Consider the following 21,317-nt stretch of genomic DNA (forward strand, 5'->3'; position numbering starts at 1 on the left):
TTAATGCTAAAATACGTTTCCCATCAATTCCACACTTGACAGAACTGCCTCGGCAAATTGAAGAGGCGGTGGAAGGGGAAACATTTAATTGTACTGGGAAAATAGACCCAGGTGTGAAACAGGCGAATTTCCCTCAGCAAATGATTTAAAAAATATATAAAATCCATTTTGTTATTTGCAGATGGGTGAGAAAGACACTCGGGTAAACTTGAATTTGCTTTGCAAATTTAACTGCAGTGGGGGGGGGGGGGCAGTAAATGTTACGAGTGAGCGTTAGACTGGTGCTGCTGTGACTGTCTTAAAACATGTCCTTGTAACATTTTCATGCGGTTTCACAAGCGCGAGTCTTGGCGGGTGTTTCTCATTCGGAATTGCTATTTGCCCTGAAAACGTGTAGGTGTCGCAATTAACCATCTCTCACGTCTCCAACTCCAGCCCGATTTGCAAACTCAGGTCCTGATGCAATTGCTTTCGTTGCAAACTGTATTTTTCTGCTTGAATCCCGCGTTGAGAACTAACCAAAGCCTCACAGTTTTCCCAGCCTTTCCGAAAGATGGATGAGGAGGAGTGCAAGAACGTCTTTTAAGTTGATTTTAAGGAGATGGGAACCTTGAAGTTCGATTTGCTGAGATGAAACCGCGAAGGCAGAAATCTATAAATCTTTCTTAATACTGACCGACCCATCTGTGCTTAAGGTGATTAGCAATGGACCTCTCTCGAGACACTTTGAGTGTTCCTCTCTCAGGCCAAATATAATCAGAGTATAGATGATACAAACATGATGTGGAGATGCCGGCGTTGGACTGGGGTGAGCACAGTAAGAAGTCTTACAACACCAGGTTAAAGTCCAACAGGTTTGTTTCAAACACGAGCTTTCGGAGCACGGCTACATTCACCTGAAGAAGGAGCCGTGCTCCGAAAGCTCGTGTTTGAAACAAACCTGTTGGACTTTAACCTGGTGTTGTAAGACTTCTTACTATGATACAAACAAACTTAGACTGTTGTCACTTTCCATTGCTTACTTTCAGTATTGTGTATGGATGGACATATTTTAAGGCACGGTTATCTTTGTGGTTTACCAGTGTATCCTGATATGGAGATGCCTGAGAGTGGATGACAATGATACACTGAATCTTAGACTGATATAATTGTGCGTCACTTTCTTACAGAAGTCCTCTTCTGTGCACCATGGTGGTGCTGAGGGTCAGGACATTAATGCTCAATCTTGGCAAACATTTTTCCTTCAAGCAACCTTGGATTGTCTGCTCATTGTCACATTGCTGTGTGTCAGAGATTGCTGTGTGAAAATTGGCTACTGCATTTCCTGCATTACAATAGTGACCACACTTCGACTATATTCAAAATTAGCTTTGGGATTTCCTGAAATGATGAAAGGAGCTATGTGGATGCAATTCTTGCTCTTTTTCCCCGCACTAAAATGGAAAATTTTTGGGTTCAATCCTCCAGGCTGTGCCTCACCTAAGCCAAGTCAGAACTGGCTGAGTAACATCTTCCTCTGGCATTTCCCCATGGGGATGAGAGAAACAGTCATCAGGCAGAATTGCTACATTTTGTTGCACTATCTACATTCTTCCTCCTTTTTAGTTCTGAGGGAGAGCCGAAGGACTCGACACGTTAACTCTGTTTCTCTCCTGATAGATGATGCCCGACCTGCTGAGTTTTTCCAGTGTCCTCTTTTGGTTTCAGATTCCAGCACCAGCTGGATTTTGTTTATTATCCGGGCAGAATTGCCCTGGGTGGTATCTGCTGCATTTTGCACAACAGGGCAAAGGTGTGGGAGCAGGTTTCTCCTTGAGCTGCAGAATGCAAAGATAAAAATGGAATAACATACTGAAATAAAAAATTACAGTGAAAATGAGTATTTCTTCCAAACAGGACAATCATACTCCTTTTAGACATATGTGTTGTTCATAAAAAGAAGTTTGAAAAATGGTGACAGCAGATGACATTTCTTTATATCACCTATATTCTGTGATCATATTCAATGTCTTTGTGTAAGGTAAGACGATTAAAGTAGCGAATGAGTAGAATGTCGATGACAGGATAAGAGACATTAAATCATTCCTGTTTGGTTCATTGCAAGGTAACATCTTATATTTGAGCAATACAGTATAAAAAAAAGTCAGCTACTCATATATTTTTATGCAACATGTATCAGCAACTGGAATGATCATTTTCAAAAATAATTTCTCCCATCACGTACGTTGAATACATTGGTGTTGCTAAGGTGAAGTGACCTCTTTTTCATGTGTCAAATCCAACATCTGATCAAGCATCCAATTCTCTGCCTAATGTCCATTAGCTGAGTGTACACCCACACAGACAATGGAAGGAGACACTTATCTCCTTACCACCCACTAAGTAAAGGTCTTTCCAATGGTACATCCATTACTTATCCTTGCCTTTATGTCATTAATTGTTCACTTAAAGATAGCAGTGGTGCTGAGTAAACAGCCATTTTGTTACAGTTTTTACTTTTAAGATGGAAAGTTTAAAGTGATTTTCCACTTCTTCGCTACATCATCAATCACTTCACTCAAGTTTCTTGCTCTGTAAAGTGAAAAAAATAAACCCAGGAAAAGTTGTTTTCAATTGTTTTATTGAAATTCAGTGGTTTTGGTGAAGGATGCATCTTGAAGCATTAACCCTGTTGGTCTCAATCAGAGGCTCATTGTGAATTTGCAGCATCTTAATTCAGATTTCCAACATTCATGGATTGGCCACCACTCTGATGGGGCCAGTTTAGCTCAGTTGGCTGGACGGATGGTTTGTGATACAGAGCAAGGTCACAGCACAGGTTCAATTTCCGTATTGGCTGAAGTTATCCATGAAGACTCTGAGCAGGATTCTCCGGTCGGCGACGCCGCAATGGAGACGGGCAGGAGAATCCAAATTCCCGACAGAATCGAGGGTGGCGCCGCTTTCGTGATGCCCCGCCCCTCCAAAGAGGCACACTCGCCACGTATCCATGGCCTCAGACCATTGTCTGAGGCCCGCCCCTGATGCTCCGCCCCCCCCCCCCGACCAGCCGAGTTCCGACGGCGCGGGACACGTGCGGTCTCATCCGTCGGGAACTCAGCGTGGCGGCTGCAAACTCAGTCCGGCACCGCCAGAGTCAGGGGAGGGACAATCCACGGGCAGGGGGGGTGCATCATTCGGGGCTGGGGGCACTGTCCGGGGGTGGTCCGGGGCACGCAAGCCGGCCGAAGGGAGGCACTATTTTGCGGCACGGGTCCGCGAGTGGCCTCCGCCATGAAGCATGGCGCGGCCATGGACCAGGCAATTCTCTGGGGCGTATCGGCAGCTAGAGCCGGGTGCTCTATGCTACCTTTTTTTTTAGAACAGTACAGCACAGAACAGGCCCTTCGGCCCTCGATGTTGTGCCAAGCAATGATCACCCTACTCAAACCCACGTATCCACCCTATACCGGTAACCCAACCTTACTTTTTTAGGACACTACAGGCAATTTAGCATGGCCAATCCACCTAACCCGCACATCTTTGGACTGTGGGAGGAAACCGGAGCACCCGGAGGAAACCCACGCACACACGGGGAGGACATGCAGACTCCGCGCAGACAGTGACCCAGCCGGGAATCGAACCTGGGACCCTGGAGCTGTGAAGCATTTATGCTAACCACTATGCTACCGTGCTGCCCGTGCTACCGTTTCTGCTAGCCCCGAGCAACACGGGGAATCGGTGGCCGTTTTGCGCAAGTCTTCCTGCTGTTCCAACGCCGGCGTAAGGACACAGTCCCCAAATTGGAGAATCCAGCCCCCTGCCTTCTCAACCTTTCCCCTCATCTGACGTGTGGTGATCCTCAGGTTAAATCACCACCAGTCAGCTCTCTCCTTGAAAGGGGAGAGTAGCAAATGGTCATCTGGGACTATGGTGGATTTACTTATTATCTCTGTGCCTTATATTTTAGATGGATGTCAATGCTTTTGACTGTGAACTGCATCATTGCTTTCATGTGCAGGCAAAATATTAAAATCTTGTGGTGCAATAAATTCAATTTCCATTCATGGTGCTAACTTTATCGTGACAAAAAAAAATCACAAGTACGCAATCAATCAGATTCACATGTTAAATGCACAAAATAAGTCCTATAGTCTGGATTTATAACACTGCTGGAGTGCTTTGCACCAAAAAAAATTTTAATGCTTTGATTTTTTTTGAAAAGTCGAGAAATCACAATGAATCACCTGATGCACCATTGCTCTGTGGCCTGACATTGTGGAACTATGATTTTTATTTGAAGATTTTTGCAAAGATGCCTTTCATGCTCATAGGATGTCCCAAAGTGCTATACAGTCAATAAACTGTTGTCGCTCTTGTAATGTAGGAAGCATGACAGCCAATTTGTGCACAGCAAGCTCTCACAAACAACAAAGAGTTCATGAGATAATTTGTTCTTGAATTGAAAGGAAACATATTGGCCAGGGCACCAGGCAGATCACTGTAAGGATCCCTCCTGTTTCTTTCCTGTTTAATCCCTTATTTTCTTTTGCTTTTGCTATTACAATTTTGATCCATGGAAGATTAATGGACCTGTGCCTTTAATTCGAGCAGAAGCCTGGTTTAAACTAGAGATTGACCAGTGACAGGGCTGTGACCCGGTTTGGCCGGTGGCCAATGAATTGGTCCAAAAAAGCTATGAGGAGAGAATACTTCAACACAGGAGCGATTACTCCAACCGATAGATATCTTTTATGTTAAACGCAAACTTTAAATTTTACACAGAATTAACCACATTGACATCAAATAAATAACTTCACAATTATCAGTAAAACAGTTCTGAAATAAAAGGAATAACTTGAACATACTATCTACGCCTGCCATTAATTCCAATTAAACAACCCAATAAGGTTCAAATGCCACTTATAAATAAGGTTAATAAAGCAGGTTACTTGCTTAGCTGTGCAGACTTTTGGAAATAGACCCTTTCAAGAGCAGATCCAATATGCTTCTGCTCAACCTCACAGCATTTGGTGAAACTGTCGTTGAACTTAAAATCCTATAACATACTGCATAACTACAGACAGACCTGGCTCATCCCATTAATTACATCATCTGTGGCCCACTAAGTTCTATGACCAGCTTATCTAGAACTAAATACAATCCCTTATAATTTATCTACACTCCAGCAAACATGAAAATATCCCATTAGTCCTTTATCTGTAACCAAGTAAGTAGTTGGAATGAATGATTACCTCACATTTTACGACTCTTTAATTACAGCTTTAGCAGACATACTGCCTGTATGCATTTTAAACCAGGGTTTTTAATAATATTACTGCTATAAATATGAAATATAATATATTACAATTTCTATGTTCATCGCACAACATCCACAATATTTTGCTTTTATTTTAATGTTTAATCCTCTGGGAGCATGTGTCCAAATCGAACTAAAAAATAAATAAATAAATAATAATGGCTTATTGTCACGAGTAGGCTTCAAATGAAGTTACTGTGAAAAGCCCCTAGTCGCCACATTCCGCACCTGTTCGGGGAGGCTGGTACGGGAACTAGGACAGTGGGTGGAATTTAAATTCAGCTAGTCAAATAATCTGGAATTGCAAACCAGACATGATGACCTTGTCGTAAAAACCTATCTGGTTCACTAAAGGGGATGGAAATCTACCATTCCTTACCTGGTCTGGTCTACATGTGACTCCAGATCCACAGCAATGTGGTTGACTGCTCTCTGTAATGTGAGCCACTCAGTTAAGGGACAATTAGGGACGGGTAACAAATGTTGGCCCAGCCAGTGATGCCCAAGTCCCATGAAAGAAGGAAAGAAATGGTATGTTGGTCTCTACTGCAATGGAGTCACGGTGCAGGAATAAGCAATTACACAGCGGTTTTGACGAGATCGCAAATACTATGTACAGTGTTAATCTCTCAAGCGTTAGTCACCTTCCCTCAGGAAGGTCTTCAGGCTAATTCCTGGGATGAGAGGGTAGTGCAACGAGGATAGATTTAGTAGAATCATAGAATTCCTACAGTGCAGAAGGAGGCCATTCGACCCATTGAGTCTGCACTCACCCTCCGAAACAGCACCTTTACCTAGGCCCACGTCCCCACCCCATTCCCGTAACCCAGTAACCCCATCTGACCTTTGGACACTAAGGAGCAATTTAGCATGGCCAATCCATTTAACCTGCACGTCTTTAGACATCTAATGATTCTATACTCTGTAGATTTGAAAGATTGAAAAGTGATATAATTGAAACGTGTGAGATTCTCAGCAGTCTTGAAAAGGTAGACGCTGAGAACTATTAGATAGATTTTTGATCAACAAGGGAGTCAAGGGTTATGGGGAACGGATAGGAAAGTGGAGTTGAGGCCACAATCATATCAGCCATGATCTTGTTGAATGGCAGACCTGGCTCGGGGGGGGGGGGGGGGGGGGGGGGGGGGGGAATGCCCTACGTTTGCTCCTAATTCTTTTGTTCTTGAGACCCAAGGGGCAGTTTAGTTGTTTTGTTGTTTCCTCTGCTTGATTATGTATTTGTGAGTCTAAACAGTCGGTGTTTGAATGGAAGTGTTGGAAGGGTATTGGCATGAGTAATTGCATTTTACAAAATAAATAATCTGGAGCAAATCCTTGGCTTGATTTCCTCTTACTTGGCCCCAGTGGCACATGAACCAATTACTGCGCCCCCTACGGTTACCACGGCGGAGAGCAACACACTCATCCCAGCCCAGGGATTGGACCTTGTACAGCTCAGTAGGAGACACAAACACTCAATGGGCTATTGAGCAAGCTGTAAGGGTCCTTCATGTTTATTGCCTGTCTCCCTTATTTCCACTTTCTTTTATTTTTGCTGTTATATTTTTGATCTATGGAAGATTAATGAACCTGCAACTTTAAGATAAGCGGCATGTAAGAAGACTGCCATTAATTCAAAAGAAGAATCCAAAGGCTGTGCTAATTTAGACTTGTGATGACAGATTGGCCGGCATCAGTGATGACTCAATTTGATTGATTTGGTCAGTAACAGGCAGTGATTGGAACTGTTCACACTGACATTATCCAGCGACCTTGAGCTGAAGTCCCAGCTTGATGAGAAATAAAGTGTCCCCGGAAAGCCTGCTGCCTGCAAGTCTTACATTATCTCGTCTGTGGGATCTCTGAAAGAATGATTCAGCAAGGAAGAGCATTGCCCGCTGTCAATCAGTGACTTTGATCAACCAACGGGATTGAAGCAAAGACTACTAAAAGATCCACCATCTGAGGCAAAGACTCTTTCAACCTTATTTTCCCACTCTCTTCTCGCTTTCTGTGTTTGTCTGCTTTGTTTGTGTGGGTAGAGAGTGGGGCTGATAAAGGGGGGGGCAAGTGTTAAAGGACATTGGACCAACTGTGTTCGCTGCATATTTCATATTTGTTCCAACTATAAATAAACAGTAATTGTGTTTCAGTTTACAAACCTGGTGACTGTAATTATTGGACAGCCAAAATTGCGGGAATTTCTATAAGATATATTGGTTAATTCACTTGTGTTGTGACTCCGGAATAGGGAACCACCCAAACAAATGAAGACTTAGTTGAATTAATCTGTCCACTGTCACATTTGCTTCCCAACAAATGGATACAGGGCAGTATTGGTCATAGAACATAGAACATAGAACAGTACAGCACAGAACAGGCCCTTCGGCCCTCGATGTTGTGCCGAGCATTGTCCGAAACCAAGATCAAGCTATCCCACTCCCTGTCATTCTGGTGTGCTCCATGTGCCTATCCAATAACCGCTTGAAAGTTCCTAAAGTGTCCGACTCCACTATCACAGCAGGCAATCCATTCCACACCCTAACTACTCTCTGAGTAAAGAACCTACCTCGGATATCCCTCCTATATCTCCCACCCTGAATCTTATAGTTATGCCCCTTTGTAGCAGTTACATCCACCCGAGGAAATAGTCTCTGAACGTCCACTCTATCTATCCCCCTCATCATCTTCTAAACCTCTATTAAGTCACCTCTCATCCTCCTCCGCTCCAAAGATAAAAGCCCTAGCTCCCTCAATCTTTCCTAATAAGACCTATCCTGCAAACCAGGCAGTATCCTGGTAAATCTCCTTTGCACCCTTTCCAATGCTTCCACATCCTTCCTATAATGAGGTGACCAGGGGCGAAATTCTCCGACCCCCAGCAGGGTCGGAGAATCGCCTGGGGCCGCCTAAAATCCCGCCCCCGCCGTGGCAGAGATTCTCCGCCACCCGGGAAGTGGCGGGGGCAGGAATCTCGCCACTCCGGTCGGAGAGGCCCCTGCGGTGATTCTCCGGCCCGGATGGGCCGAAGTCCTGCCGCTGGGAGGCCTCTCCTGCCGCCGAGGTTTGAACCACCTCTGGAATGGCGGGATCAGGGGCGCGAGCGGGGTCCTGGGGGACGGGGGGCGATCGAACCCCGGGGGTTGCCCCCACGGTAGCCTGGCCCGCGATCGGGGCCCCCCGCTCAGACTCCGGGCCAGGGCCCTGGCTGCACTATTTTCTTCCGCGTCCGCCACGGCCTCCGCCATGGCGGAAGCAGAAGAGAACCCCACATTGCGCATGCGCCGGCAGTGACATCAGCGGCCAGCTACCGCTGACGTCACTGCTGGCGCATGCGCGGACTGGCGAAAGCCTTACGGCCAGCCCCGCTGCCGGGGGCACTGGTTTTTTGCGCCGGTCTTCTGGTGGCAACCGCTCCGGCGCAGGGCTGGCCCCCAAAGGTGGGGAGAATTCCCCACCTTTGGGGAGGTGCGACCCCTGAGTGGTTGGCGCCACTCCCCTACTCCGGGACCCTCCGTCACGCCGGGTAGGGGAGAATGCCGCCCGTGGTCTCACCAGGGGCATGTATAGTTGGAGCATAACCCCACGGCTCTTAAACCCAAGCCCCCTGTTAATAAACGCTAACACACTATAAGCCTTCTTCACGGCTCTATCCACTTGAGTGGCAACCTTCAGAGATCTGTGGACATGAACCCCAAGATCTTTCTGTTCCTCCACATTCCTCAGAACCCTGCAGTTGACCCTGTTATCCGCATTCAAATTTTTTCTACCAAAATGAATCACCTCACACTTATCAGGGTTAAACTCCATCTGCCATTTTTCAGCCCAGCTCTGCATCCTATCAATGTGTCTTTGCAGCCTACAACAGCCCTCCACCTCATTCACTACTCCACCAATCTTGGTGTCATCAGCAAATTCATATCTTAGAAAATGCAATTTCACGCTGCATGGTGACGCAGTGGTTAGCACTGCTGCCTCATCGTGCCAAGGACCCGGGTTCGATCCTGGCCCCGGGTCATTGTCCATGTGGAGTTTGCACATTCTCCCCTTGTCTGCATGGGTCACACCCCCACAACCCAAAGGTGTGCAGGGTAGGTGGATTGGTCATGCTTAATTGGGCGGCACAGTAGCACAGTGGTTATCACTGTTGTTTCACGGCGCAGGGACCCAGGTTTGATTACTGGCTTGGGTCACTGCCTGTGCGGAGTCTGCACGTTTTCCTCGTGTCTGCGTGGGTTTCCTCCGGGTGTTCCGGTTACCTCTCACAAGTCCCGAAAGACTTGGGACCGAAATTGCGTCTGGCGCCGGGGCAGAGAATCCAGTTTCGTGCATGGACTCGGGACTGGTACATGGACTCGGGACTGGTACCGATTTCCCCGATTCTCTAGGCCCGAAAAGCAGCGTACTAGGGGAGTACGCTGCACCACGTAACCCCTACCTGAGGCTGTGGCTGGGGTCCCACTCCGCTATTCTCCACCTCCGACTGGCAGAAATCCCGATGGCGTATTTCTAACATGGTCCTGCTGGTTGGGATACTAGCGTGGCGGCTGCAGACTAAGTCCGCAGCCGCCATGGTCGGGGATGGGCCGATCGGAGGGCAAGGGGGTGCCTCATGCGGCACCGAGCTAATGTTTGGGGGGTGGGGGGGTCCTGGTCGGTTGGGCGGCCGATCGGGTGCACTATTTGGAAGGTCCAGCTCTGTGGTCTGAGTCCGCCATGGAGCACGGCACGGCCGCTGGAGGCCGCCGCCATGCGTGACCTCTGACCCGAGGTGCGGGGGCCCATATCTACAGCAAAAAGCTGCGAGCTTCTCGACGGCTCACTGCTAGCCCCCTGCAGGGCTATGAACATGTGGCCCTTTTACGCCGGTTTTTTTGGCGTGAAACTCCACAGTTTCTACGATGGTGTGGGGACATAGTCCCAAAAACAGTGAATCCAGCCCATGCTGTTTGGTGATTTGGACATTCTGAATTCTCCCTCAGTGTACCCAAACATGAAGTGTGACGACTATTTGCACAGTCACTTCATTGCAGTATTAATGTAAGCTATTTGTGACATAAATAAAAATTATTATTATTATTAATTGCCCTTTAATTGGAAAAAAAAAATGAATTGGTACTTTAAATTTACTTTTAAAAATGAAAATGCAATTTCTGTATGGTAAAATGCCTGGTGGGCAGAAGCAGGACATATATAAAAATACATATATTTTGTCACCTCCATTTTCTGGTACCTGTAATATGAACAATCATCCATAGACCAAGCACAAAGATGTCAACGCTGAGAATTTTTTAACCAATAACTTGTTCAACTCCCGCATTAATATTATTTGGTTTTGAACCAAATATTTGAGTGAAGCTGGTTTGGTTCCAATGATCACCTCATGCACTTCATTTGAACTGGGTGAAGGATTACTCTGAACATGAGTATTAAATGTGTCCAAAAGACAGGCAATGAACATCAATAATGATCTTTTTTTAAAATAGTCTGTGTAGATATATCAAGACCAAACTGCTCTTCACTCTCTTTATCAATAGTATCACTAACGCTTCCATACTGGTAAGCTGCGGTATTGTTTATATGGTACAGTTGGTTAAAGCATTTTCTTTCACTCATCAGAAATGAGTTCTTTGGAGTGGCTGAATAAATGTTTCTCCTCTCTGTATAAACCTACATTTAAAAAATTAAGTAAGTGACAAACAAGCAACGGGAAGACTGAAAACTAATGGGCACATTGAAGGAAGAAAATGAAAAATCCAAAACAAGAGGGGAATACACAATATGAAAATGATACCTATCAATCACTGATCTTCACACTGCTCATGTGTGCAACACATAAATATGACACCATGCCAATATTTTATTCGTTTCCATGTTTCCCTTGGTTATTTTGTCATTTGTGAAAATTCTGAGCAAAAGAAACACTGGAAACAAAAAGGTTATAGCTGATCAGGATATCAATGCTGATTAATTCCTCTTAGGTGTCAAGTTTAACCCAGGAAATCCAAAAGGCACTACAAATGTGACATATCAAACACTCGGACAAAAAGCTCCGATACTGTCAGCCTTTATCTTTGATACTGTTACCAGTGAGGAGAAACATACTTATATCCATCAACATAAGTTTCGCGACACAGAAAAAGAAGTTTGAGAATTGATACCGTGAAGTACAGCCATACCGCACATACTTCGTGCAGCTCCAGGCACAGGATCATGAACGGATACAGAGGCAACAACTTAATTACATTTCCACTTTTGCCATTATTTTCTGCCCTTGCCCTGTTAGTTTTCATGTGTCACACATCATTCCTAGCTGAGGGCAAAAGCAAGCAACTTGCTCTCTTTGTTATACCATCATGCCACTCTTAGCTTATATAATACAGTATATATAACTCTCATTTAAGAGATTACTGGGATTAGGGCGTGATCTACCTGAATGGGAAGAGAGTTCCATAACGAGTGCGTTTAGGCCAGGTGTTTTCCAGTGCTCACAGCGCCGATAAACACCGTGCCATCTGCCTAGACTCTGGTTATATTTGGGGCCTCAGCAGGGAACTCCCTGACAGGGCCACACTTTGTCCCGTTTCCTGTACTGAAGAGCACCACTCTCGACCCCCCCCCCCCCCCTCCCCACAATGCGACCCCCGAACTCCCCAACGCACCTATAAGGGGGTCCTTTGCACCCCCCGGCACCTCCCCATATGCACACACACACACATACAAGGCACCCCCTGGCCCACCCCCAGCATGGGGCAAGGTGGCACTGGCAGGGTGCCTAGCTGGCAGTGCCAGCATGTCCAGGTGGCACCAGCAATGCCAGAGTGCCACCCTGCCCAGGAGGCAACCATCTGGGGCCTCCAATCCCCTGGGAGTAGGGCCATCCCATCTGCTCCCAGCTGAAGGGGTTAGTTCCCATGCCTCAGGTAAATCATGGGAGAGCATATTCGACTGAGACTAGCTGCCTCACTCTTTTTTGCAGATTTGCAAAATAGGGATCCCGGCCACAATGGGCAGGAATCAGATCGCGACTCCTCGCGATCGCATTAGATTTTGGGAGGCATAGAGAGCCAGGTAGATCCCTGACATTCGGGCATAACGTGGCCGGTAGATCGCACCCTTAGTTATCTGCAGAACAGGCAAATGATGAACACCACTATTCATTTTCTCAGTCACTTAGTTTAACGTTGGGGTGTCAGAAATAAAACAATATCACTGAGAAGCTCAGGGAAAAAGGGATGACAGGAAGCTCACCCAATGGGATGTTCATGCAGTGTTTTTTCTAAACAGTTAAAAAATCAGGTCAACAGCTGGCATAATTATGTTCAAGTAGCCCTACTTAGACCATTGTTACAATTGTCCAATTTCTTGGGTAAACAGCTTTTTCAAAAGATTAATCCCATCCTCATTTGAAACAACAATAAATGATGCATTAAAAGGAAACTAGCCAATGGAATCCATTGATACTCAATGTAATTTCAGCTTCAGAAAAAATGCATTGTTGCTCAGAGGAAAGGGGGAGCAAAGAATGTCATTCAGAATTACTATTGAATTAGTACAACATTACCCAGAACATCTTCAGAATCATGCATTATTGTGTAGAATATTTTCAGAATCAGAGTGCACCATTACTAAGAATAAAGGTAGGCGCAAGAGAATGTATTACGACACATAACAATGTAAGCAGAAGAATTTTACACTGTTATTCAGAAAAAGATTCCTCATATTATAGTGAGTAGAGATACAGTCCATGTAGCATTAAGCACTGCTAATCAGAAGGCCATAGATTTGATCTTTGCTCTGAAACTAGGTGGCAGTATTTCATGTGTTGCAATCTCAATGGCAGAGGAGGGTAAAAAACAGCCAGAGTATATTCACTTACTTGGATGACCTGGCTAGAAGAGCATTTGCGCAGGGGTTGATGCTCAAGTGTGTGCTGTTCCCAATAGTTGGCAATCACAATCTAGGTTCACACATGAAGAATAGCAACATGTTCAGAAACTAAAAGTTGCTTCACAGCGCTTGGGACCCGGGTTCGATTCCCGGCTTGGGTCACTGTGCGGAGGCTGCCTGTTCTACAATGGGGCTTCCGATAGACTCTTTCCATCTTAAAGTACATCTCTATAGCAACTCGAGTCACGTCGACCTTGTATGCAGTTAATTAGCTACCCCTAGACACTACGCCTCTCCAATTTCACTTCATTTTAGACATAAATTGACATATCAAAAATATGTCTGGATTCTCCATTTGCTAACGCTGAAATCACGAAATGCGATTGCGCGGAGAATAGTTTCCAAAGCCAAATCGCGATTCTCCGTCACCTCAATCGCGGCGTCAATGTGTACTGGAGTGCACATACAGTAAACGCCGTTTGCATATCAGTAGCAGGCCAACCTAGTATCCTCCGGGGAATCGCGATTTTGCACCTCCGATGGGCCGAATTCCCAACTGTGCGGTATGGTGGCTGATGAGGGAGAGAGAGAGAGAGGATGTACCGGGATGTGGGGGGCCTCCAGGGCCGTGGGTGGGGGGGGGGGGGGAGGGGGGGGGAATGGGGCACAGGCCGAGTGGCCAGGGTGACCCCCCCCCCCCCCCCCCCACGGGACTGGGTTGGTGCCCAGGCATGGACCGTCATTACCGTGGCCATTCTGCTGTGCACCCACCTCGGCCCCTGGTTCCGCCGAGTGACACCGGCTGTATCGGTGTCCCAACCCCCACGCCCCACCCTCTACCACACCCCACCACACCTAACCCCCGCATCTCTGCCACCTGACTGCCACCCGCCGGGTGCCCACCCAGGGCAACACCCACAGTAGCCCCTAAGGGGGCCGAGGAGCATATCCTTGGTGAGGGCAATGGCAGCTGACTGTACCCCTGGCATCAGAGACTGGTTCCAGGGCCAGAGGCTCCTATGGTGCCAATGGGGCCAGTGGAGCGGGATGGGGGGCGGGTGGTCGGGGACATGCAGGGGCAGAGCCCACAGTGCCAACTGGAGCCACCATGTAGCCCAGTGGACGTGTTGGGCACAGGGGTATGCCCCATGCTGACATTTGTTTTTAATTTAGAGTACCCAATTATTTTTGTTTTCCAATTAAGGGACAATTTAGCGTGGCCAATAAACCTACCCTGCACATCTTTGGGTTGTAGGAGTGAGACCCACGCAGAAATGGGGAGAATGTGCAAACTCCACACAAACAGTGACCCGGAGCCGGGATCGAACTTGGGTCCTCGGCGCGTGAGGCAGCAGTGCTAACCACTGTGCCATTGTGCCACCCTGTACCGCGCTAACATATCAGCCTTTTACCCCCTGCAGACAATGGATATTGGCTCCGATGGGCCGAGTTCCCAACTGTGTGGTATGGTGGCTGATGAGGGAGTGAGGGAGAGAGCGGAGGTAACGTTGGTCTTCCTGCTGGTCACCGCACCCCTGGGGGATGACCTGCAGCTCTACGAGGAGGAGGAAGCTGCAGCAGTGGAGCATGCCCCATAGGGACAGGAAGCAGCTGTCCAGGATGGAGAACGGGCTGCCCAACAGGCCGAAGAGGAGGTGCTAAGGGGGTGCCGCGTGAACCCTCGTGTATACTGGCACTGCCTCTCATTCGAGGAGCTGCCGGAACGGGCATGCTGTTGAAGACTCCAGCTGAGCAGAGAGACTTTGTGATATATCTGCCAGATGATGGCACACCTGGAACTGCCAGGTATGGGGGAACCACCCGCTCCCGGTGGCTGCTAAGGTGACGGTTGCCCTGCACGTCTGCCAAGTGGGTACACGTCCAGGATCTCACAAACCTCAGAGCACAGGTGCATCCATGCCATCACTGAGGTCCTATATGCCCAGGCGGCTCAATACAGCCACTTCAATGTGGACCAAGCCCACGAGGAAGCCCGGGCAGCAGGGTTCGCTGCCATTGCTGGATGCCCCGGGTCCAGTGATGATCGCGGGATGCATGTCCCCCCCCCCGAGCACCTGCAGATGACAGGCCGTGTATACAAACCGGAAGGGGTTCCACTCGGTGAATGTGTAGCTGATATGTGACCATCAGATGTGCATCATACACGTCTGCACCCGATACCAGGGCAGAGTGCATGACTCCTTCATCCTGGCATACTCTCGGTTCCTGACATGTTTGAGATGCTCCACCTGGTTGGGGGGTTGGATCCTGGGTGACAAGGATTATCCACCACGGTCGTGGCTAATGACACCTATCCGGAGGCCATAGATCGACGTGGAGACCCGTTACAACGACGCACATGCAACGACCGGGTGCCTGATCAAGCGTCGGCCTCCTGAAGATACGGTTCAGGTGCCTGGACCGCTCTGGAGTAGCCCTCCAGTATGATTCTGAGAGGGTTGCCCGCACTGTGGCGGTTTGCTGCGTCCTCCACAACACCGTGCAGCAGAAGGGCGATGTGCTGGAGGAAGAGGAGAGTGAACACCAGGCCTCGTCTGGCGAGGAGAATGTGGGGGAGGGGAAGGATGGGTGGGATATGGGGCCCAGGCAGGCACTGGAGGCTGCACGACGTGTGCGCCAGGGGTAGCGAGCACAGGATGCTCTGATCCTCCACAGACCCGTGGAATGACCCCAATGCATAAAACTTGAGGGTTACTGTAAACATCAGAGCCACTGGCATTGAATGTCGACCCAAACAGTTGGAGGCAATCTCCGAGCCAATCATGTGGTACAATGATGCCACAGTGCTCTTGAGAGGAGGAACCTCTTGCGCCACTGGACCTCGGACATGTTATCGTAGAATTTACAGTGCAGAAGGAGGCCATTCGGCCCATCGAGTCTGCACCGGCTCCTGGAAAGAGCACCCTACCCAAGGTTAACACCTCCACCCTATCCCCATAACCCAGTAACCCCACCCAACTCTAATGGCAATTTAGCGTGGCCAATCCACCTAACCTGCACATCTTTGGACTGTGGGAGGAAACCGGAGCACCCGGAGGAAACCCACGCACACACGGGGAGGATGTGCAGGCTCCGCACAGACAGTGACCCAAGCCGGAATCGAACCTGGGACCCTGGAGCTGTGAAGCGATTGTGCTATCCACAATGCTACCGTGCTGCCATGTTGAGGTAGCCAGATCATTGCCTGTGCACTCTGGCAGCAGGGTCATGGCATCTTGTCTGCTGCCAATCCCCTTGCTCTCCATGCTATCCCTGTGCCCCATGTGCCTGCACTGTTATATTATTTGGGAGTAATATCCGTTACTCATTTGTTATGCCGAGTTAAACTTAACTTTGATGATGAACACTCAAAGTCTTCCAATGATGACAAATTATTGCTTGAGAAACAAATTAATATACCTGTGAGTTCTTTCTTTAATACTTTTACTAGTAGTAGAATTAACTAAGATTGAATTAAATTAACAATGAATATAATACTCCACACTCTGAGCTTGCTACTTCTGTTCTCTAGCTACCACACACACGAAGAGAGCAGGAAAACCATTTAATCTGGTTTAGCTCATTGGGCTAGACAGCTGGCATGTGATGCAGAACGAGGCCAGCAGCGTGGGTTCAATTCCCTTACCAGCTCTGAATTCTCCCACTGTGTATCTGAACAGGTGCTGGAGTGTGGCGACTAGGGGCTTTTCACAGCTACTTCATTGCAGTGTTAATGTAAGCCTACTTATGACAATAAAAATTATTTATTTTTTATTTTTTATATACTCCCTGTTAGTGTTGCCCTCTAGTGATCATCTGACTGTACTGACTGCACATTAGCCAATCATGTATTTACATATACAGAGATCACTACATGCACCTCCCCTCCCACAGAGCTCTCCCTAAGGTGCTGCCGGCAGATACCTGGCCTTCGCTCCCTTCAGCCCCTCCCTTCTGCCTCAGAGGAGGTGCCCTCAGCAGAGTACACAATTCACCTCCATTGAAATGTAGGCAGCACTGCCCCAGTGCATGGAAGGATGCAATGGGCAGAAATGCTGTAACAGGATGGACAAAAGAAAAGCGTCCTCAGACCAAGGCGAACAAAGAAAACAGAGGAAATGGTCTGAAATGGAACAGCAAACTCTCACCTGAACTCCTAAAAACTCATAGAGGCAATGCTTCAGCCACCTTTTATCCTGCCGTTGGATGAGAAGTAAATGGGATAGACGCCTAGCTGCGTTGCCCATGCGTGACCGACAAATCATCCAGGCAACGTAAAGTGCCAGTCTTCAGCTCTGAAGAAGAGTCATACGGACGTGAAACATTGACTCTGCTTCTCTCTCTGCACAGATGCTGCCAAACCTGCTGTGGTTTTGCAGCATTTTCAGTTTTTATGTAAAATTCCAAGCGATTACTGCCTGTACCAGCAGATTAATTATCGGCAGGCTTGCTTCCAACTCCCGCACACTCTCGCCGAACAAAATATCGCACAATGGCATCAGGATGTGCAGCCAATGTCTCCCCTTGTAATTTCACATTCTTTTATGTTGGCAGCACTCCCAAAAATAATCCCTCAAATTCTGGCCATTATTTTAAACAGAGACAAGTGACTTGAACAATTTGGACAACTGGATAAAGTTATCTGATCAGGCTGTGACTGTATTAATAAAGCCAGATGATTTTACAAATCCTGCTGGGGCATTATCACTCAGTATAACGTTAGAATGATGGTTTGAGGATTTGTACTGCCGAGGAAAGGCTCCCAAACATGGACTTGAAAATTGCCCTTTATATCTTCACTTGATGTTTTTCCCTTAAATTGCATTCAGCTTGGCTACCTTCACCCCTTTGAGTGGTGACAATTTCCCAACATTTTCAGAACACTTAGACAGGAGACAAAGCTCGTTATTTGTTGAACTTTGTGCCCTGGAAAAGCCTGCAAGCATTTATCCCAAGAGTAATGACATACATAAAAGCAGTGCGATGGTATTATAAGCTGACTCACTTAAAAAAAACTATTCAATATTATATATTTCAGCATGTGTTTCTTTTTCATTGCCATTTCCAACAATTAAATCATTTTTTTGAACTTCCAGAAATTTCACAGTGTTTTTCCCGTACAATTATAGTGCTCTTACATCAGAAGGCAGATAGATGGTTGTTTGTTTTAGATTATGGATTGAATCTCTCAGAAAACCAGGCATTGAAACACTGTTGTAGAGCTTAGCCATACCAGGATCCGATGAATGTAATTTTAATCACCTTTATTGTCACAAGTAGGCTTACATTAACACTGCGATGAAGTTACTGCGGGACTGTAATCTGATTTGACTTCGAACCATATTGCAACCCACTGCGCCATTTGATTCACTCTGCCAAACATTGGGCTGAATTTTGCTTTGGGGGCAGGAAACAGGAGTCAGGACTGTTTCCAAGACCCAAACTGCTCTGGAGAAGCAATGGTCACTCTTTGGGATTTTGACCGGAGTGCCCCTTTACAGGGGATGTGTACCCTGTCCAATTAAAGATGTCAGGTGGGCTCTCAAGGCTGGAGGGGCAATCAGAGGCTTTCCATCTTGAGAGAGGCAGCAGGTGGGAATAAGGGGTGAGTAAATTCGACATGAAAGTTCTCTGTAACCAACCATTCTCAAATTTCAAATAAAATACAGGAAATGCAGCTGCATCACAACTGTGGGAGGGGGGGGGGATCCCTCCAGAGGGCATGGAGGAGGAGGACTTTTCGACAAGGGCATCTGATTTATGACTCCTCGCATGCTTCCGGAGGAGGACGAGCCCAGGGACTGTCAGCCAGGATGGGAGCGAGACCCTGGAGGTGGACTTCTTAGGGAAAGCAAACACACGTTCGTGAGGGGTCTTATTAGTAGTACTGCATGGGAGCGACCGGATGGAATGGAGCGCATCGGGGAGGACCTCCTGCCAACGGGAGATTCCTAGACCGAAGGGCCAGCAGGACGGACTTCCAGACCATCGCCTTCTCCCTCTCCACCTGCCCGTTTCCCCGGGGGTTGGAGCTGGTCATCCTGCTCGAGGCGATGCCCTTGCTGAGCAGGAACTGGCGCAGTTCATCACTCATGAAGGAGAATCCATGCTGAGGTGCTCAAAGGGGCGGGCCGAGGCCTTCACCAGATGCGCTCTGTCTGGCCGGTAGAAGAGCGGCTTGCACTCCGCACAGACTTGGCAGTCCCTGGTCACGGTCCTGACCTCCTCGATGGAGAAGGGCAGGTTGCGGGCCTTGATAAAATGGAAGAACCGGGTGACCCCCAGATGGCAGAGGTCATTGTGGAGAGCCCGGAGTTCGTCCACTTGTGCGCTGGCACATGTACCTTGGGATAGGCTATCTGGGGACTCATTGAGTTTACCCAGGCGATACAAGATCTCGTAGTTACAGGTGGAGAGCTCGATCCTCCACCTCAAGATCTTGTTGTTCTTGCCCCGCTGTGTATGGCTAAACATGAAGGCAACCAACCGTTGGTCAGTGAGGAGAGTGAATCTCCTGCCGGCCAGGTAATGCCGCCAATGTCGCACAGCTTCCATAATGACTTGGGCCTCCTTTTCGACAGAGGAGTGCCGGATTTCAGAGGCATGAATGGTGCGGGAGAAGAAAGCAACGGGTCTGCCCGCTAGGTTGAGGGTGGTGGCCAGAGCCACGTCCGATGCATCACTCTCCACCTGAAAGGGTAGGGTCTTGTCGACCAGTGCATCGTGGCTTTGGTGATGTCGGCCTTGATGTGTTTGAAGGCCCAGTGGGCCTCAGCCGTCAGGGGAAAAACTGTGGACTTGATGAGTGGGCGGGCCTTGTCCGCATAATTAGGGACCCACTGGGCATAATATGAGAAAAATACCAGGCATCGTTTCAGGTCCTTGGGGCAGTGGGGGAGGGGGAGTTCCAGGAGTAGGCGCATGCAGTCGGGGTCGGGCCCTAGGACTCCATTTTCCACAACGTAGCTAAGAATGGCTAGGCGGGTGGTGCGGAAAATGCATTTTTCCTTATTGTAGGTGAGGTTAAGGAGTTTGGTTGTATGGAGGAATTTCTGGAAATTCGCGTCATGGTCCTGCTGGTCGTGGCCGCAGATGGTGACATTATCTATGTACGGGAACATAGCCCACAGCCCGTACTGGTCAACCATTTGGTCCATCTCTCGCTGGAAGACCGAGACCCCATTGGTGGCGCCGAGATGGCCTCTAAGGAAGTGATAGCGGCGGCCATCTGCTTCGAATGCAGTATATTGGTGGTCCTCCTCGCGGATGGGGAGCTGGTGATAGGCAGACTTCAAGTGAACTGTGGTGAAGACTTGATACTGCGCAATCTGATTGACCATGTCAGATATGCATGGGAGGGGATATGCACCGGTTGATGGTCTGACTGTAGTCGATGACCATCCGGTGTTTCTCCCCAGTCTTAACTACCACCACTTGAGCTCTCCAGGGCTGTTAATGGCCTCAATGACCCCCTCCCGCAGAAGCCGTTGGACTTCCAACCTGATAAAGGTCTTGTCCTGCGCACTGTACCGTCTGCTCCTCCTGGCGACGGGTTTACAGTCCGGGGTGTGGTTTGTGAAAAGTCAGAGTAAGGCTTTGGAGGTGGCACTGAAAATCGAGATCTAGTAACAGGGTAGCGCAGAGGTGGGAGAGGACATAGAGTCTGAAGTTGCTGTACTCTATGCACTGCACGGAGAGGGTTGCGACGCAGTACCCCGGATCTGTACGGAATGAGATCCGGAGGCCAGGGATATTTTCTGGGTGACGGGGAGGACCGGGAGGGAGCAGCGCCTTACCGTAGCGGGGTGGATGAAACTCTCTGTGCTCGCGGGATCGAAGAGGCAGGTCGCCTCATGCCCGTTGTGCCTTACAGTCATTGTAGTGGTCGCGAGGTTATGGGGCCGAGATTGATTGAGGGTGATGGAGGCAAGCTGCGGAAGATGTTGGGAGTTGTTGGGCTGATCGGCGGTAGCGCAGGTATCGGTGGGCCGCAAACAGCCAGGCGAGCAGAGGTCCTGAGGCGCAGTCCAAGATGGCACCGAAGATGTCGGCGTCCACAGGGCGCACATGGCAGATGACATCCAATATGGCGGCGCCCACGGGCCGCACATTGCGGGCGGTGGAAAAG

The sequence above is a fragment of the Scyliorhinus canicula genome, chromosome 19 (genome assembly GCF_902713615.1).
Source record: "Scyliorhinus canicula chromosome 19, sScyCan1.1, whole genome shotgun sequence".
Taxonomy (NCBI): Eukaryota; Metazoa; Chordata; class Chondrichthyes; order Carcharhiniformes; family Scyliorhinidae; genus Scyliorhinus; species Scyliorhinus canicula.